Raw genomic sequence first — 19534 nt, 5'->3', positions numbered from 1 at the left:
CTATTGCCATTCATCTTTTGACTCAGCTCTGTGAACCCACTGGGGCAGAACACAGCAAAAGATACTTCAGAGCTCTTGTGAAAGCCACATATTTGCAAAAAAACCACAACCTCCTGTAAACAGCATTTGCAACAGGCACTGCCTTTCCGGTAAAGGAGCATTTATCTATGTGATAATGGAAGAAATACTCATTTTGTATTATTACTCAGGTAATCCACTCATTTAGCAAAACAAAAAAATATATATGTGGTGATTACAATAGTAATAGTTGTTAATGTTCCACAGGAAGGGCAGAGCCATGAACTTCTGGGAAGCTTCTGGGACAGTTTCAATAGGAAGACAGTGAATGGGGGGAAAGAGGAACTATCAGAGGCATTGATAGGACAGACTGGAACAAGGTAATCTGTGTTGCACAAAGGCCTTGACCAGGGAGTTGGGCGACCAACTCTACCTGCTATGGGGGCCACACTGTGCCCTTCCGATTCTGAAACAGCAGTTCTTTCTCTTCCCCAAATTGCATGGAGATAATCTGCTTTTTGAAACTCAAGAGAACTTTGTGGTCTTTGGAACACCATGTTGGGTTTGGAAAGTGTGATTTGGAGGGTGTCTGCCTCAGCCCTTTGAACATCTTGCCCAACTGGAAGACTGTCTTCTGAATGAGAAACTCTGCCAGTTGGGAAGCAATTAAACCATTTCCGTTACAAGGTTAATTACAGGCTCAGGGGATAATAATAGCTTATTTTCTTTCCTAACTCTACAGCCGAACGTGACTCAAGGAACCAGACCAAAAGGTGTGGCTCAAATTCCATTTCACTGGGTGGCCCCAGCTTGGCCAACGATGTATGTGTCTTAGCAGGGCTGTCCCATCCAGGGCAAATCACGCTCCCCACTTGCCTTCATAAGCCTAGAAAGGGAGAGGATGGAAAACCTCATGGGGGGAGGCAGCAGGGCCCCACTTTTCTCTCTCACTCTCTCTCTCTTTCTCTCTCTCTCTCTCTCTCTTTCACACACACACCCCCCCACCTGTGTGTCTCAGCCTCAGTTGCTCACCTGGGAAACTACATCACTATGCAATTATACCAACTTTGGTCATTAGGTAGACTGAGGTGGAAAGGGATACCCAATTAATTTTTTAAGATAACTGCAATGAGTGTTAACCATACTACTTATTGTTTATATGACATTTTATGTTTCAAGCACTACAATTGCATTGCCTTGGTAGTCAGCTCTGTAAGACACGCCAGGATTGTTGTTGGGGGGGGGTGCGGAAACTGAGTAGTGGTAGCTTTCCTAAGATGACCATTGACCCAATGCTCCATTTGGAGGATGCTTGTATTTACCAAAAATCTCCTCCTGAATGAGTTCCCTTGGCATTTGAAAATTTCTGCTCCAAGTTTCATTGCGTGTGGATGCTGGACGGACCTGCTCTGGGCTCAGGGCCTTGTCTGTTCCAGGCAGTCCATATGCTCTGGAACGTCCACCTAGGGGGAGTCCCAGCTGCCTCTTCCTTGTGTTCTTAAAGTCTTTGGAAATTGCTGATTAAGATCTTTAACCAGCTGCAGCCTGCTGGGTTGTTGTTTTTGACCGCACTGCTGCTTCACTGCTCAGTAGCTTGGTTTTAATGTTTGGTATCATTTTGTTGAAGGTTTTGTTAGCTGCCTGTTCCAGTGTGTGAGCAGCTGTGGAATTTGATGAGCAGTGGTAGCAGAGCTTTTTTCCTGAAAGTACTCTAGGGTACGCAGTACCAGCACTGAGTGGTACGTGATTTTTTTTTTTTAAATTAAAATGTAAAATAACCCCATCTCACATGGTTACATGTTAGGGTGAAAACCACATCCTTCTGTGCTGTATATATCCCACTGCACAGTCGACTTGCCTGATCTCTGTGTGTTTCTGTGGCAGATTTGCACAGACTGCACCATGGGTAGGCAAACTAAGGCCCGGGGGCCGGATCCGGCCCAATTGCCACCTCAGTCCAGCTCACAGACGGTCCGGGAATCAGCGTGTTTTTACATGAGTAGAGTATGTCCTTTTATTTAAAATGCACCTCTGGGTTATTTGTGGGGCATAGGAATTCGTTCAATTCCCCCCACCCCCCCAAAAATAGCCCTGCCTCCCACAAGGTCTGAGGGACAGCGAACTGGCCCCCTGCTGAAAAAGTTTGCTGACCCCTGGACTACACCAAACCTATAGCTCCCCACTCCTCCATTTCTGCCACCTGAGGCAGGCAGCCAAGGCAGGAGGATGGCTAAGCCCTCCTGGCAGCTCCATTTGGCGCTTGCCACCTTGTGAAGACCAGTCAGGGCGGCACATTGGGAGGCAGAGAGATGCAGCCAAAAAGGGCGCCCTCCACCTACAAGTTCCAACTTGCCCCTTTGCATCTCCCCTTTGTTTCTGCAGGAGACCTTCGCAGTGGGTCATGTCCCACCTTGATGCGTGTTGACGTTTTGGATTTTCCACACTCCTGGACTGAAGGCTTGTTCTCAGTGGGATCACAGAGTGCCCATTTTGTGTAAGCTTGCTTCCAACCAACAACTGAATTTTATAAATTAGGACCCTGGGGTTCTCTCTGATTTTCTGTGGGATGTAGTAGCAAACCTTACACACAATTTAATCCAAGTAATTTAGGAAATTAAAATTTTGGGAAGGAGGCTGAATGGGGAAGGAGAGCGTCTTTGGAACCCCCCTCCCCACAACGTCGAGAGGGAGCAGCTAAACCTCCTCCATCTTCATGCTTCCCCTTGCTCATTTCATTTCCTCTTGGGTCTCACCAGATTAGTGGTTGCATTCATGCCACCTTGAGATTTGTTTGATTATTGTTCTCATTTGACTCCATTTATAACTTATTTTTGGCCCGTCTTATTGATATTTGGGTAGAATAATAAACTGTTTCATGGCAGTGATGTCCCTGTGCATCTGATTAAGAATGAACACAAAGGGCCTTGCAAAATGCAGGTTATAAGAACCAGAAGACAAGCTTTATTTCAGACAGCAAATATGACTCAGGCACCCAACAGACCCCTCCAGATCAGGAAAGTTGCATTTCGTGGAGTGGTTGGGAGAAGAGCAGAGGATGTGGGGTGAAGCTGAATCCTTTATTTGCCCACTATTTCCTTGCTGCAAATTGTTCCCGCTGGAATGGGCATTTTGATACACAGAGGTGTAAAATCCAAAATGGCAGGTCCCCAATTGACAGGGGGCGTGGCTGGCCAGAAATTGAACCGCCCTGAGACCCAAGAGGAAGCACAAGGAGATCCATTCATTTATGATTACAGTTTTATTTTTATATTTATATCTTTATCCTCCAATTGGACATGGGCTGTAGCTCAGTGCTAATGCATCTAATGTATGCATTTTAGTGTCTTCCAAAACAGCTCCCACACAGAACGCCTGAGGGTCATGCAGCCCTGATGGGGTTCTTAGGCAAGGTCGCCCATCAGCATTTCCTTGGGTTTCGCCCCACCTCATTCATCGCCTTCATTGTTGTAAAGGCTTTTCTTCTAATCCTCTTTTTACGCCTAAGGGAGACTCCTTGCTTGCCCTGCTTCCCTGCTTCTTCTTGACTCTTGATTTGTTTCCTGAGGCTCGCAGGACTTGCGCCTGTCACTCTCCAGCCAGGACACTCCTCTGCAATTCTGGGAACACCTTGGGCGACTTACATATATTCTAGGATCGCAGTGTTGGCTATCCAGACCATCTGGAACCTCGCGGCTTGGTTTTAGCGAGAGGAGGCAGGCCGCCTTCTGCGAGGGACAACACCCCCCCCCCTTTAGAATCTGATTCAGTTAAAGCAGAAGGAATCTTTGCCAGTTCTCCCATCGCGGGAGGGAGGCAGGTTATCCCTCCCCCATCTTCAGGTGGGCTGTTGATTGATTGGGAATATTGCTCCCTCGCCCCCTTTGTGGGTTTCAAAGCCCATCAAAGGACGTCTTACAGGCATCGGGCCATTAAAAACGGAGAGCAGAGGATGGGCTAGGAGCCTTGGATTTTTATAGTACTAAAATCAGCCTCGCCCTTTGGGGGCTTCGCCTGCAGTCTCGAGATTCCGTGAAGACAGATTCGGGCCCCCTGGAAGGAGCCGCCAAGCTCTTCGCTGCTGTACCCGCCCTATACATAGGTTTCAAAAATCGAAGATTGGGAAGGGGACGGAGCTGGTAAGAGACCCGGGAAGAAACTCTCTTCCTCCACTTTGCCTTGGCTTGGGCAAGCGCCATCTCCCCTCCAGAAGGAAGCGCCTCCTGCCTCCCCTCGGCGGGCGGGCGCTCTGCACATGCTCGCGGAGCCTCTTTCTCAGCGGCGCGGGGCTTCCTTCTCGGGATGTGGTTTCGGGCGCCCGCAAGCATGTGCAGAGGGCCGCGGAGAGCGCGGGCGGCCTTTCCCCTGCGCGACTCCGCCTCCGCCCGGGGTGGCTCCCCGTCTCGGGTCCCTCCCCCGAGGGCCGGGAGGAGGCGGGCAGTCGCGCTCGGCCGTGCCTGGCTCGGAGGACCAGCCTCCCTCGACGGGGCGCTCGCGGGGAGGAAGGAGCGCGGCGCCGGCGCTGTCGCCGACTGGACGGCCGGCCGGGATCGCGCAGGGGGGATCGGCGCTCTGCACGTGCTCCGGGGCCGGACTTCCCGCACCGCTTTCTGAAGTACGGGCGACGCAGCCTCCTCCGCGAAGGGCTCGGCGCCGTCGGAAGAGCCCTGCGCGGCCCCGAAGCTTGCGCGGCGCCCCTTGCAGCTTCCCGGGAGGAAGAGGAGGGTCTGTGGACCCCTGGAGGGGAGCTGCCCTGTCCAGGTGAGGGCGCGGGAATCCCGCATAGCCAGGGCATAGTGGAGGGACCGATCCACCGGGAGGCTCTGTCTTTCACAGTTCCCATTCATTTAAAGGGGAGTCTGCCCTCGGGGTTTCCATCTCCTCTTTGAGTCCCGCTTGGATTTTCCACCTGCGGTACCAACATCTTGGCCGAGGCCTGCCCTGCCCCCAGACTGAAACTTCCCAGCATCCCGATACCACTCGGACACTTTCTTGCAGGATCATTCCCCAGCTGGCCTCTCCCCCTCCTCTTTTGCCTTGTCAGAATAAATGCCACTTTAGGATTTCACTGCCTACCAGCAGGAAGGGCAGAATTACTACATGTTTAAAATTATGAGGCATGGCAGCTAAATAAATTAGGGTAGGTCAGCCTCCAGATGTTGCCGGACTTCAACTCCCACCTGCCCCAGCTAGCACAATCAAAGGAGTCCAGCAACATCTGGTTGCTCCCCCTCCCCCAGGTTGGGGAAGGCTGGAATAGAGTGGTGAGGCAGTGATGGTCCCCAGCTTGGATGACTTTCAAAGGGGTTTAGGCAGATTTGTTGAGGGCAAGGCTATCAGCAGCTGCTGGCCCAGGCGGCTTTGTTGCGCCTCTGTTAGTAATGCCAGTTACCAGGATCCACAAGTGGGAAGAGTTGCTGTTGCCTTCGTGGCCTGTTGGGCGCTTCCCTGTTGGCCACTGTGAGAGCAGAACGCTGCACGAGATGGCCTGATCTAGCAGACTCTTCTTACATTCCTACTGTGCCCTGAGGGTCAGACTGTCTCCCAAAATCCACAAGGATCAGGCCTTGTGGCAACGCTGCTTTCCTTCAGAGGTCCTCAAGTGCCTCCCAACGAATGGGTCTGTTTGTTGGTTTGTTTTTATTGATTTTTCATTTTCTACATGAATGGATGCTGTTTGGACATCTCAGCATTGGGCAAAGGCATCTCTGTGAGCGGGGAATCATGTTCTTGCGCCCATTAGGCTGTTCTGCTTCTCTGACATTTGTCTGTTACGGCCCATGGATCCATGGGCTTCTGGAACCCAGGAGCAGCAGGAGGCCGGTGACACTGGAGGAGGAAAAGGAGGAGAGAAGCTTAGGGTGGGTTAGGATCCTGTACTGTGCAAGAAGGGCTTCTCTCTTCCACACTCTTTAGTGAATTCACTGGACACAATCATCTTTCATTATTTGCCCTTCCCTTTATTTTTTCCTTCTTCTATCTTATTGTCTAGTCCTTGGAACCTCTGTAGTTTGTCCTTAGCAATCAGGATACTTCTTTCCTTGCGGTGGGTTCATCTGAGATCAGATAGTCCCTAGAAGTTAATTTCCGCAAATGCTACTACTGCACAATAAATGTGGGTGGATGTGAAAACTTTGCAAATAGGCTTAGGCATGACTCCCGCTGTGCGGGAGCGAAAGACCAGGCACTCATTAAGAATTCCCTGTACAGTAAAATAGTATACTGCACCTCTCTACTGAGAAGTAAGTCTCCTTGTGTTTAATGGGGCAGCCTAAGCTTTGGTTTTGGGTTGGCACTGAGGGGAAGAATTTTCGTGCCTTTAACATAAATTAAGCTGGTTAAACCTTTTCTAGTAACAAAATACAGTTATGGGGAAAGCTCCACCATGACTCCACTGTCTAATTTTGTGTTATGCTTGGCTGCCCTATGGCAACCATGTTGTGTTATGCCATGCACCAATGACAGCCATTTTATGACTGGCGCCCACAGCACATTCTCAAAATTTGAAATGTGCCCACTGGTCCAAAAATGTTTGTGAACCCTGATCTGCTGGGAGACATGTGGAGCAGCATCAGCTGACGCTTGGTTTGCTACAGTCAGTGATATTTTTCCCAATAGTCCCATTCTTATTTTCTATTTTTTAAAATTCTTTTTGGAGTCTCTCGCTCCCCTCAGACCATTGAAAGGTTTGTCCTCTATAAAGAGGCATTTCCTCTGATGGCATGTCTGCTCCTGTGGCCATTTGTAGAGCCAGGGATGATAAAACAGTGTGCTGGTTCTGGGGTGGTTGATGTGTCACAGAGAACTTCAATTTTTGTACTATGTCTGTTGATGTCATCCGGGATAAGCAGAGAGGTAGACAATTTAATGATGGGCCACACATCTGTAGCTGGTAGGGAAGGTAAAATTTAGTTTCTTAAACAACTTTGGGAGCTCTCAGACAGTCACTATTTTGGGGTGGGATTCAATTGAATATTGCCAAATACAGGCACTATTAAATTTGGAGTTTTTGCACAACAAGCTCTATTCTCTCCCAAATCTGACTTCTTACAATAAGGATAACGATGCACTGGAAAGTTTGGGGTAACATTTTCTTGGCACTACATTGTCAAACTTCCTCTCAAACAAATCAGAATAAACGCTCAATAAATACCCACAAACTTTGTGCAAAGAAGTTGTCTGAAAGCGACCTTTCTGTTAAGTGTGATGCTTAAGTGCTGTTCCAGGAGAGAAGGAGACAAGAGGGGTGAGCATCCCATTGTTGACTGACAGCAGAGGGAGGGAGACGAATAAAGAACCAAACAGGTTCAGGTCAGCAGCATGTTCACCATCCACACTGTTCAGGTTTTCACTATTGTTTTTCCACCACTCTATTCCTGACTTTTCATGATGGGCTGCTAGAACCATCTGCCCACTCTCTTCCCTTGTTGCAAATCAGCCTAGGACAGCAGACTTAAAACTCCCTGTGCTTTTTCCTTGTCTGTTGTGGGACTGCTTTGTCCCATGCTTTGGGGAAACTTCACTCATTTCATTCTGAGCAGTAGCTGTATCGGGAAAGGACTGCCTTAGCTCAGCAGTGCAGAAGGCCCTATGTTAAATCCAGGTAGGGCTGGGGATGTTGCCCTTCTGGAACCCTGGAGAGCTGCTGCCATGACTGTGCTGCACGGACCAAGGCATGGCATCTCAGACAGAAAAATATCTTAGGCTGACTCTTGAGCTGTAGACATCTTGGGTTGAATGCAATCTGTAGGATCTGTGTAATGTGGAGAGCATCCTTTCTGGTAACGTATTGAGGAGGCCCTGCAACTCTGAATGTTCTTCCCAATTCTGTTTGGCACAGTATTGAACAGGACTCATTGATGCTGGTGCCTTCCCATCTGGGCAATCTCTTGGGTCTTTGACTGTACAACCCCCTTACATGTCTATTCTGCCGGAAGTCTCCTTGGGGAGGAATTCCAGGGCAGGGCTGAAGCCACTAAAAGAGAGTAAAACTGCCCTTCTCTTCCTAAGGCTTTGGAGGGCTGCTAAAGAGTTTGCTGGTGTCAGTCTCCAACTGCTGACTTTAAGATTATGTATTTTTATTGTTGCTTTGTTGAGGTTGTTAATGGCTTACTGGCTTTGTGGTAAGCTTCAGTCTTGATTCTCATCTGTGCCATCCTCTTCAGCCAAACAGTGACATAAACATCTGAAAAATAAAAAAATCAGTAATATGTCCAGACTCCTGAGTGGAGGTTGGCCAGGACATTTCTTTTGTGTGTGTGTCCTGTTTCCTTTTTTAAGTTGCCTGTACTTCTGTGGCTTGTTCTCCTTTTAATTTAAATAATCTTACCACTGTCTTTTAAACCATTGCTCTTTGTGCTGATTGTCAGTTTAAATTTTTGGAGAATATGCCAAATGGTCCTATTTGAAGCAAGAGGTCTGAGAACAGAGTGAATTGTATGGTTTCCTCATGTTGATGTCTGTGCACTTGGGAGAAGACATGGTCCCCAGCCCTATTTTTGTCTTGCATCAACTGCAGAGGGATCTTCTGGTGTTTGCATACTGTTAGGCTAGAACTTGGAGGTGGCAAAGGGTGGGTTAAAAGTTGAGACTGGAGACTAAAATGTCTTTGGGCTGCGTGTGGAAGGAACAGGACTCCTGTCCGTTGTGCTGGCTCTGGCAGTGGACGTGGGACTGTTTTGGGTTGGGCACGCTGGGAAAAAGGAAGGAAACTTTATTTTCCTGATGTGATTTTGACACCACCATTAATGTCTCTTTTGTCTGAATAACTCATATTGGGTTGAGATGCATGTTATGCATGCAAATAAAGGAATGAATGTGTAAGGCCAGGATTCAGGACGTGTTTGTGTTTGCTTTTCCATTGTAACCAGAAGCATTTCTTGTTCAGCTGTGAGGCGATGACGAGTGCAGGGATCTCTAAGGCTATTTTGCGACACATAAAACAAGTCCTTGGTTCTTTCTGGATTTGCTGGTTTACCTGGAGGCTGTGCAGCTGGTCTGGGGAGGGGGTGTTTCAGGTTTCGGGGTGAATGCAGCTCTCCCAGCCCCCCCAACAGGCTCTCAGACGCCTTCCTCAGACGCTAGTCTCTAGCACTGCTTTGCACCTTCCTTAAGTCATTTTGCCCAGCTGAAATGTGTTCTTGATTTATGGTAATACCACTTGCTTGCCTGGACCCAGAGGAGAGAGAGTGTGTGCGTAGCAAAAACACACTTTTGCATGGCTGGAATGTGGCCTCTTGCAGGAAAGAAAGAGTTACGTCCATTGCTATCTGGTCCTGCCAAATTGCCCTGATATGCAGCTGCCAGAAGGTTCCCCATAAAGCAATCCAGCTGGATAAAAGTTCCCCATTCCTGCTTCAGAAAAACAGGTTCTGGTATATTTTACTTTATTTCTTCTACTACATTACTATGCTTTTCTGCAAGGAGCTTACAGGTTCCCCACACCCACCCACAGCACCCATTATATCTTCACAACAACCCTGTAAGGTAGGTAGTAGATAGGTAGCCGTGTTGGTCTGCCATAGTCAAAATAAAAAAATTCCTTCCAGTAGCACCTTAAAGACCAACTAAGTTAGTTCTTGGTATGAGCTTTCGTGTGCATGCACACTTCTTCAGATCTGAAGAAGTGTGCATGCACACGAAAGCTCATACCAAGAACTAACTTAGTTGGTCTTTAAGGTGCTACTGGAAGGAATTTTTTTATTTTGCCTGTAAGGTAGGATAGGCTGAAAAACAGCAACTCACCCAAGATCAGCCACCCACAGAGTTTCACATGGTTGTGCGTCTTGAGCCCAGTGGGTCTCTCTGGCCTCGGCTCATCTTCCCTCTCCCTGATCACAGAACAATGTAAGGTGGAAACTTTTGTCCACATTTGCTTGTGGAAAAGCAGATATAGCTATGTTGTTTCTCCTGGAGTTTTGATTTCTTTAATGTATGCTTGTTTGATAAGCAACCTTTGAAATAAACCTCACATGTGAGAAAGGGCTGCAGTTAAGCCACCTGATGTTGGAAAAGGCCTGACATTTTTGGGTCTCAGGATGGAAATGTTGGCAGGGTTTGAACTGACCTGTCATTATCACAATGTTAGGGTAGCAGATGGAAAGGGAAGCATCTCTTTCAGAACTCCTGTAAAAACATGCATAGGGCTTTGGGGAGCAAATCCTGACCATCTTTTGTCTGAGGCTGTAGTATTAAGGAGAAAAGTCTCTCTCTCTCTCTCTCTCTCTCTCTCTCTCTCTCTCTCTCTCTCTCTCTCTCTCTGTGTGTGTGTGTGTGTGTGTGTGTTGACTTTGAGCAGCAAAAATTGAGACTTGCAAATAATTAAATTGCTGTGGGTTAGGCTGTCAGGAGCTGCTCCCCTGGCAAGCCCTCTGTTGCTGCTTGTAGTGGATTTAGACCATGCAGGTGGCGCTACGGTCTAAACCACTGAGCCTCTTGGGCTTGCTGATCAGAAGGTCGGTGGTTCGAATCCCTGTGACAAGTAGATAAATAGGTACCGCTCTGGCGGGAAAGTAAACGGCGTTTTCTTACGCTGCTCTGGTTCACCAGAAGCGACTTAGTCATGCTGGCCACATGACTTGGAAGCTGTCTGTGGACAAACTCTGGCTCCCTTGGCCAGTCAAGTGAGATGAGCGCCGCAATCCCAGAGTTGTCCGCAACTGGACCTAATGGTCAGGGGTCCCTTTACCTTTACCTAGGCTGTCAGGCGGTGCTCCCCTGGCAAGCCCTCTGTTGCTGCTTGTCAGAGAATTGGAGGGCACTTTCTTTCCATCTTAGTCTAGCATGAGAAGAACTGTTCTCCACCTTCCTTAGGGGTGGGGCTGAAAAGGCCATGGAACTAGGCTGAGCTAGTGCAGAAAGTTAATAAAAACTGGGCACAACATGCTTGATTGCAGAAATGTGTGGCTTGTTGTGGGTGGGGTGTGTGTGTGTTGATTTGCTAACCGAGCATTAACATTTAACATTAATGTTAAACTTTGACAAGTAGCTGAAACCTTACTACACATTAGCGTGTTAAAGCGTCATTCCTTCAAGCTCCGGTGTTTGCTGCAAAAGCAGGGACAACTGCACCATCTCCTTGGCTTCTAAATTCATTTAATTATTGCAATGTTGGCTTTTTGTGAGCTACTGGATGTATACACCTGCCCTGTAGAAGATCCATCAAGATCTCCAAGATCCTGGAGGTGTGGGGGAGGGCTGGTCAAGTGGGAGCTCCTGGAGGATGGCACCAGAAATAATGAGTGCAAAGTTTGTTTTTAATTCACACTTGTACTCTGGCATGTCCTGTGTGCTGAGAAATGGGGGCCAGGCTGGGAGGGAGGTCTGGGTGAATGTAACTCAGAAGGGAAACAAGAAGAAAACTTTGGCTCACCCCTTGCAAAAGGAAAAAAGAAAAAGCTGGTAGTTGTAGTTGGGGAAACTTTTTCTTGTGCCATTGTTTTGTACCTGTGACCCTTGCCCCCTCCCCTGAGGAGCCTGTTCTGTCCAACTTTCACTGTGAGCCACTCTTGGCTGCTTCTCCATTGTCTCTCCCACATGGAAGGGATGTCAGAGCACAGATGTTTCCATCTCCAGGTTTTTCTCTAGGCACTACAGTGACTCAGGGGTCAGTCATTGGTTTTCCAGCTGGACCCCTTGCAGCCCTGCTGGGACCTTGGAGGAGACCAGAGTCTGATAGGACCCTGGAACAAAACCAAACTCTGCAACAGGCTTAGATTACAGCTGGGGTCTGGAGGGTATCCCAACGATTGCCTCTTTCTCCTTCCAAAATTCCGAGGGAAAGTTTGTTTGGGCTTCAGTAGAGGCTTCTGTCTTGGGGCTAGGTGTGTGTGTGTGTGTGTGAGTGAGTGAGTGAGTGAGTGAGAGAGAGAGATTTGGCAGAAAAATAGGGAAAAGTTTCACTCCATCTCTCTGCACACCGTAATCCCAATCCTGCTCAGGAGATCCCCGTGTCTTCTATTTAAAGAATCTGAAATTTCCACATTAAATGCAAATTTAATCTATCACCTGGAAGGGGTGAAGGGTGCCTCAAGTAGCTAGACGACCTCTTCTGTGGTCTGGAATATGATGCTTACCAGTGAATCAAATCAGGAGCGTCCAGTGTCTGCCCACAGAACTGATAACTAAGGTGGTTCTGCCCACAGAACTGATAACTGATAACTTTTATAACACCTCACCTTCTTTCCTTCTGTTTCCCCCTCATTAATGGGAACAAGAATAAATTGTGGTTCTTGTACAAATGGGAATCAAGCACTTGGTGGCCTGACCTGTCCCAGAGGGCTGTCGTGAGGTGCGGGTGCTGCTCTCGGTGGGGTACGAAGATGATAAATATCCATTCTGATTATTTGAAAATACCCATCTTTTCCAGAAAGGCAGCTTTTGACCAGCTCAGTTTCTTTGGTTCACTTCTCCTAGCACCTTTGTGGGGAAGGGTATCACCATGACTCCTACTTATCTGCATCAGGTACGGATGGTTTGGAGCAGGTGCTGCTTTGGTGGGAGGTGGGCTTACCCCCCCCAATACTATGCAATTCTTCTCTTTCTCTTTGATTCCACCTCTTCCTTACCAGAGTATGGAATCGAAAGCTCCCCCCACAAAAAAAGTTAGCTTGGCTGGAGTGTTGTCATGCATGAAGGTGAATTGTTTGTGGAGCTGCTCCAAGGGCACAGCGACTTGCCTGCTCCAGGAAGCCCTCCTTTTGGATCCCTCCCTCTGGCCCCTTTGCTTTACTGCAAGAGTTGTTTACCCAACAGCTGCTGGGAGCCAAAAGTGCCCTTGGAGAACAGAAGTTTGAAAGGCACGGAAATTCACCCTCCTGTAGAGCCCCGGTAGCTTCTGCCTCTTTCTTGGTGCTGGCAAAGGATCCCTACCCTCCTCAAAAACCCCAGCGCTCTGGAGTGTGTGAACTGGCTCAAACGAGGGTTGGAAGTCATTCAGAGACAAGTGTACATGTTGCTGGGACAAAGTGCTCTGCACCCTCAAGAAATGCAACAAAAATGCAAAATACAATCATTAATATTTGCTAACTGGAAGATTGCAGAGTTTGCCCCAGGATGAGGAAGAGCAGAGATGGGATGGAGGCTGCCTGGCCCAGTGGGTTGGTTTGGGGCACCACTAATAGCAGAAATATAGGATCTGAGCCTCAGAGAAGGAACTCTGTGCTCCCTCAAAGGAATTATCCCCACAGATAGAAAATGATCCTCCTGCTTGGAAAGCTAGGCTGAAACTCTTCTCTGTGATATGTAGGGATATGTATAGATTTTCATGGGAATTCTTTCAAACTTTGCACCATGAAAAATAGGTGTCTGTCAACCTGTGGGTCCCCAGATGTTGGACTACAACTCCCATCATCCCTGAGCTCTGGCCTTGCTAGCTAGGGGTGATGCGAGTTGTAGTTTAACAATATCTGGGGACCCACAGGTTGAGAAAGGCTGATTTATAGGCTCTTTTGACTTGAAAGAAGCTGTTGTCCTTCCCCAGTAGACAAGATCACCTGAGCTGGGGGGGGGGGTGGAATCCAGGGCTAGTGGAGGAGCACATGGGGCTCACCCCATCCCACATGCAGAATCCTACCAGACAGGCAGGTGAAGCCTTTATTCACCACAATATCTGAGGTGAGCAGGCTGCCTTAGGGAGCCCAGAAGGGTTGGGGTTTTGCCATCCTCCAAGCAGTACCTGTTGCCTGAGGCTACAGACTCACCCTACCCAATGGTAGGACTGACGCTGGAGGAGGTGAACCCCAATTAAGAAGCTGTATCAGGGTCAGCAACCTTTTTCAGCCCTGGGCCAGTCCTCTGTCCCTCAGAACATGTGGTGGGCCGGACTATATTCTGAAAAAAATATGAACAAATTCCTATGCCTCACAAATAACCCAGAGATGCATTTTAAATAAAAGGACACATTCTATTCATGTAAAAATGCGCTGATTCCTGGACTGTCCATGGGCCAGATTGCGAAGGCGATTGGGCTGCATCCGGCCCCCAGGCCTTAGGTTGCCTACACCTGAGCTATATGTCCTGCTTCATTCCCCCAGTGGCTGATAACAGCTGGGTTGGGGGAAGAGTTCAAAACAGGAAAAGGGGAGATGGGGGGGGGGAGAGTCAAATAACTACCCTGTGCTGAACTGAACCTATCCCTCCCAGCACCCCCCCCTCCCAGGCTTGTGGAAAACAGCACACCTCTGTCAGGCCCTGAAGTGATGCACAGATAATTGAGCTCTTTGGCTAGACAGGAGCTCAGAAAGCTGCAGGCACCCCCCCTCCCACCCCGCCTGCGCAATCTGTCTGATTCTTTATTTTGTATCTTCTGAGCTAAGGCTGGTGCGGGTGGGGGGGGGGAGGTGCCTGGCTCTTGCTGACCAACAGCTTGTAGGCACTGAACTGTGGACCCAGTGTGTCGGCGGTCCTTTGCTTTTGATGGATAGTGTTGCACTGAAAGTCCAAAGGCTCTTCTGGCAAATTTTAGAGAGGAAAACAAACAAAGTGGGACAGCGGAAGTTGACTTTGTTCAAAGGCTTGTTTGTCTGCATGCTACATGCTTGCAACCACCCTCCTCTAAGTAAACCCCCCATTGTATGCCTGGGTTGGCTAGAGGTGGCCTGCAGGGCTTTGCCCAGCAGTTTGGAGCAGTTTCCTGATACTCCTGATGTTCTCGGGATCTGCATGCCGGCCGTGATTCAGAGGGAAGCCTTTAGAACCCGCAAGGAAAGGGTTGTTGCGTTATTCCTGGAAGTAAGAGTTTATTCTACTCTAGCAGGAATGGAATGTATATTGGTTAAAATTTACTTTACCATAAAAATTGGAGATAATTTGCCTTCAGTATAAATATTTACAAACTGCTCATGTAAGTTGTCAGGATTTTCCGGGTTGTAAGCAACAGCGGTGACTAAAAGACAGAAATGCAAACAAGGTATTCAGTTTGAATGTCAACTCCTCTATACCAGGCATAGGCAAACTCCAGCCCGCAAAATGTTTGGGACTACAATTCCCATCATCCCTGACCACTGGTCCTGTTATCTAGGGATGATGGGAATTGTAGTCCCAAACATCTGGAGGGCCGGAGTTTGCCTAGGGCTGCTCTATACGCTCTCCAGCTAGCCTTAAGCCCCAGGGGTCAGCAAACTTTTTCAGCAGTGGCTGGTCCACTGTCTCTCAGATCTTGGGGGGGGGGGCGGACTATATTTTTTGGGCGGAAATGAATGAATTCCTATGCCCCACAAATAACCCAGAGATGCATTTTAAATAAAAGGACACATTCTACTCATGTAAAAACACGCTGATTCCTGGACCGTCCACGGGCCGGATATAGAAGGCAATTGGGCTGGATCTGGCCCTCGGGCCTTAGTTTGCCTACCCATGCCTTAAGCCTTAACATACCCTCCCTCCCTCCCTCCCTCCCTCCCTCCCGATCTGCAATATAGGATAGTGTTAACTTTCTTTATACAGTTGTTGTTAATGGTCACACGAAGATATCATGTTTGTTAAATACTTTGAACACTCAAAAGTACTGTTTCCATGCTAAGTATCACCAATATTCACGATGGTGATATTATTAGCAACATTAAAATCTCACAAATAAACCAGGTTCCATTGATATAATAGCCCAGAACTAACCAATAAGAATAAGAGGAGAGTTGTCGAGCAATACCAGTATGACTGCAAAATGCTGCTTTTCAGTCCAAAGCTCCCCAAAGTAGTGAACAGCAGATTAAAGCAACAGAATATAATATAAAACGCCATAACTTGCAACAAAATAGGGCTCCACAAAGGCCTTATCAAGCTCAAGGATGAAAGAAGATTCTCAGCAACTACATCCACACACTTAGAAACCTGAACAGACAATGAGAAATATTTTAAGTTTTTTTTTTAAAAAAGCTTTCACCAACTAGAAAAATTCATTGAATAAGTTCTAATTTGGCTGAAGATGGTACAATTTACAAGAAATATAATAGTAGCAATATTTAAAGAAACTATTCAGTAAAAAAGCTTTCAGACAATGAGAAGGAAAGAAAAATAGGTAAAATGTGACAGAGAGAAGACAATGTCTGTGCATTCTTTGCTAGGAATCAGACTGAAAAATGAACAAGCAGGGATATAGACAATCCCAGCTCAACTCCTAAAACAAGCAGGCAGAGACTTACAAATACACCTGTTAGTACCGCGCCCTCAAAATTAGGCAAATATTGACATAATAAATAATAAATAGACTAAGCCACACTTCAGAAATATTGTCACAGCCTTTGCCAACCCGGTGCCCTCCTGCATCAGCCCTAGCCAACTAAGTTACAGAGCATTTATTGACAGGAGCAGGCTATGATGACAGAAGAAGAATACGTATATTGTTAAAAGAAAACAGGAAGCTGAACCAAAAGCCAAAATGCTCACAGAGGCTTGTCAGGTGAGCTTTGTCTCCGGTATTATGTTTACAGTGGATGCAATTCAGAAAATGAAGTTAAGTGGCAGATAATGGAGGAAGACCAACAACAAACTAACAAACTAGATAAAGGTAAAGGACTCCTGACAGTTAAGTCCATTCGCAAGTGACTCTGGGGTTGTGACGCTCATTTCGCTTTACTAGCCAAGGGAGCCGATTTTTGTCTGCAGATAGTTTTTCTGGGTCATGTGGCCAGCATGACTAAGCTGCTTCTGGCGAAACCAGAGCAGCACACAGAAATGCCGTTTACCTTCCCACTGGAGTGGTACCTATTTATCTACTTGCACTTTTTGGGGTGCTTTCGAACTGCTAGGTTGGCAGGAGCTGGGACTGAGCAACGGGAGCTCACCCTGTCGCGGGGATTCGAACCACTGACCTTCCGATCAGCAAGCCCTAGTCTCAGTGGTTTAGACCACAGTGCCAAACTAACTGGGAAGCAATATAACATGGGATGAAGACTTGGGTGCAAGATAAATATGGCATAACACAGTGGTTCCTGACCCTTTAGGTATGGTAACCCACATGTCACCCACAATGCTTACTATGGTGACCCATTGGCGTATTGTCACATGGGGTTTGGACCACAGGCCTTTGGCAGCAGTCAGTTTCGTGTATTTTAACTGCAACTTTGCCCATTCTCTAACATTACTTGAGGCAACCTGTCAAAAAATCTGCTTACCACTTATTAAAGTGGAGTTTGTTGGACTATTTATAGCACTTACAGAGCTATTCGGTTTTGTTCATGGGAATGTAAGAACACCAAACATCTGATTCCAGGATTTTACTTAATAAGCTATAAAAAATTATTCTAAAAACGCATGGCTACATGAGCAGATATAATGAACTTCAAATCACTAACCTTGGCAGCAAATACAGTAATGGTTTGCCACAGGGTGCTTGTGCAGGGAGGTGTTTTGAGTGATGGTTGCAAATTGCCTCTGATGCACATTGGAGGTGAGCTGTGGTGGTCACTGGGGGTGACTTCCTGCGTGAGCACCTTGTGGTGGCCCATCACTGGATCAGGGCAGTTCCCAAAGTGTTAAAATGCAAACCTTTCTGACTTTCAGTTACAAGTGTCAAAACAGCATTATAAAATGAGAACTAAACAAAAAGTTGAAAGGTATTCATCAAAGCAGTTTAGGGCGACAAGCAGTATTTATTTTGGGTTTGCTCTGTGCTTTTTTCCTAAAAAAAAAATTTTAAGGGGGTACTCTCATTTTCCTACTCATATTGAAACTCTGCCCCTCAATGAGGCCAAACTTAGATTCACGAAATGTTTAGGGTATGCGTCCTCCTGCGTCCCCCCAGAAAAAAGCACTGGGTTTGCTGCTTAGAAAGCCCAGAACCATTTTGCTGGTTGTGACCTACGGACTGGGAAACACTGATATAACTGAGATTTTATAAAAGGAAGACCCATGGATGAGGAGAATAAATTTACTTATTATATATATATGTGCATATGTATGTATGTATGTATGTATGTATGTATGGCTCTGTGTAGAATGTGACCTGGGAAGATTTGAAATGAAAGTGGATGGAGAACTATTGGATAGAACTGGAGAGGACAAAGACTGATGTGAAGTGTGACGAGGAAGCCATCATGTATGAAGGAGGCAGTCCAGGGTCAAGTCTGGGTGTGACTAACCTTCTCTGCCCCAAAGCCTGCACTGAAGGTTGGCCAATGTTCTGAGTGTTGCATTCCATTTGCAGGCACACACACAACCCCACTCACCACAGCTAAAGCACACATGAACTCACCCAGGCAGACCATACACAACCCCCACCCCACAGAGGAACAGAGGAAGCAACAGCCTTAGGCACTTCAGACCATTGGCTCATTCCAGTTTAGGGTTGGTGATGCTGACTGGCAGCCGCCATCCAGGGTTCAGCTGCAACTCTTTTTCCCTTGCAGGTTGTTCATTGGCAGGGGAAGAGTGTTGCTTCCAAGGGATTCTTCTTCAAGGTTGGCCCCAAAGAGTACACTGGGAGTTTCATGGGTGGGGAAGCAGTTGCTGCTGGGGTTGGATGCAGCAGCGGCTTCTGCAGGCCTGAGCCCCCCGGGTGATGTCATTTTTCCTTGGGTCTCTTTGTGCTTAACGCAGCCTTGGCTGCATATTTAAACATCTGACTGCCCGGAGGAATGAGTTAAAAAGGAGACTCTGGTCGGAGGCCAGTTTCCCAGAGAATGGAATGATAATTAAGGAAGCAAGGACTGTAATAATGCTGGGAGGGCGGCAAAAGCATCCAAGAAGGAAGGCATACAATGCACAGAAAGCGGCTGGGGGGGGGGGAGAGAAGCAACCCTGTTTATAATTGGGTTTTGATAGGGATGGTAGAGTAGCAAGTGAATGAGTTGAGTGTATGTAATTGTGCAAATGAGGCCACTGCCTAGGAGGCCTCCCTATGGGGCACCCGCCTTGCATTGGATAATGCCAGCTTGCACTGGTTATGCACCACACAAACAGAATCCTGGCTCCCATGAGGAGCACATGAATGGGGCCCAGTTCATACAGTCCATGGCAGGGTGGGAACTGCTTCCAAGTGGCATCTTTGGATGGGGGACCACATCTGAGACGGGGGTGATTGAAGGCTGTGGCCCCTTCCTACCCCCCAGCCATGGAGCTGGGTCCTAAGAAGTGGAGCGCCCTAGCGCCTTTCTTATGTTTTAACTGCATTTTAAAGCATTTTTTTCCTTTTAAATGCTGTTGCATCAGAAATCCATCTGGGATGCCTTCCGTATTGAAACAGAGCAGTAATTATCTCGTTGGGAGTCCCGCCTTATGGAGACACAAGGTTTTCTGGAGTCTCGGCTGGAGGAAAACTTTGTAAAACAAGCCAGAGTCTCCTGTGGAGAAAAGGGCTGGTTGTTATCAGATATTTGGACACAAACCAGCTATTGTGCTTGAAAGCGCAAACTGCATATAGAGGCACCGAAGGCTCCTGGCTCTCAGTGGTAGCTCAACCATCGTTGCTTTGCCATTGTTTCCACAAAGGCTGCTTTGATGTTCAAGAAAGAACTCCCAAAAGTGAATCACATGTTTCTACCATAGTCTAGTTTGGGGCTCTGCATCAATGGGGCAAGAAAAC

General features: G+C 47.5%; 1 protein-coding gene across 2 annotated transcripts in view; it reads left to right on the top strand.

Moving 5' to 3' along the window:
• The first annotated feature begins 285 nt into the window (after nt 1-285).
• CGNL1 (cingulin like 1) overlaps nt 286-19534 on the top strand; it is an 81473-nt gene continuing 62224 nt past the window's right edge. The window contains exons 1-3 of one of the 2 annotated variants that reach the window (XM_081170515.1): nt 286-398; nt 1646-1757; nt 2401-2475. The gene's annotated coding sequence lies outside the window, so the exon portion shown is untranslated. Of the gene's footprint in view, nt 399-1645; nt 1758-2400; nt 2476-4632; nt 4777-19534 lie in introns of those variants that run through there. The other variant, XM_081170516.1, reaches the window with a different exon arrangement.

The sequence above is a fragment of the Podarcis bocagei genome (assembly GCF_964188305.1).
Source record: "Podarcis bocagei genome assembly, chromosome: 14".
Taxonomy (NCBI): domain Eukaryota; kingdom Metazoa; phylum Chordata; class Lepidosauria; order Squamata; family Lacertidae; genus Podarcis; species Podarcis bocagei.
The sequence above is the reverse complement of the archived record's forward strand: the minus strand, read 5'-3'. Positions and strand labels throughout refer to the sequence as shown.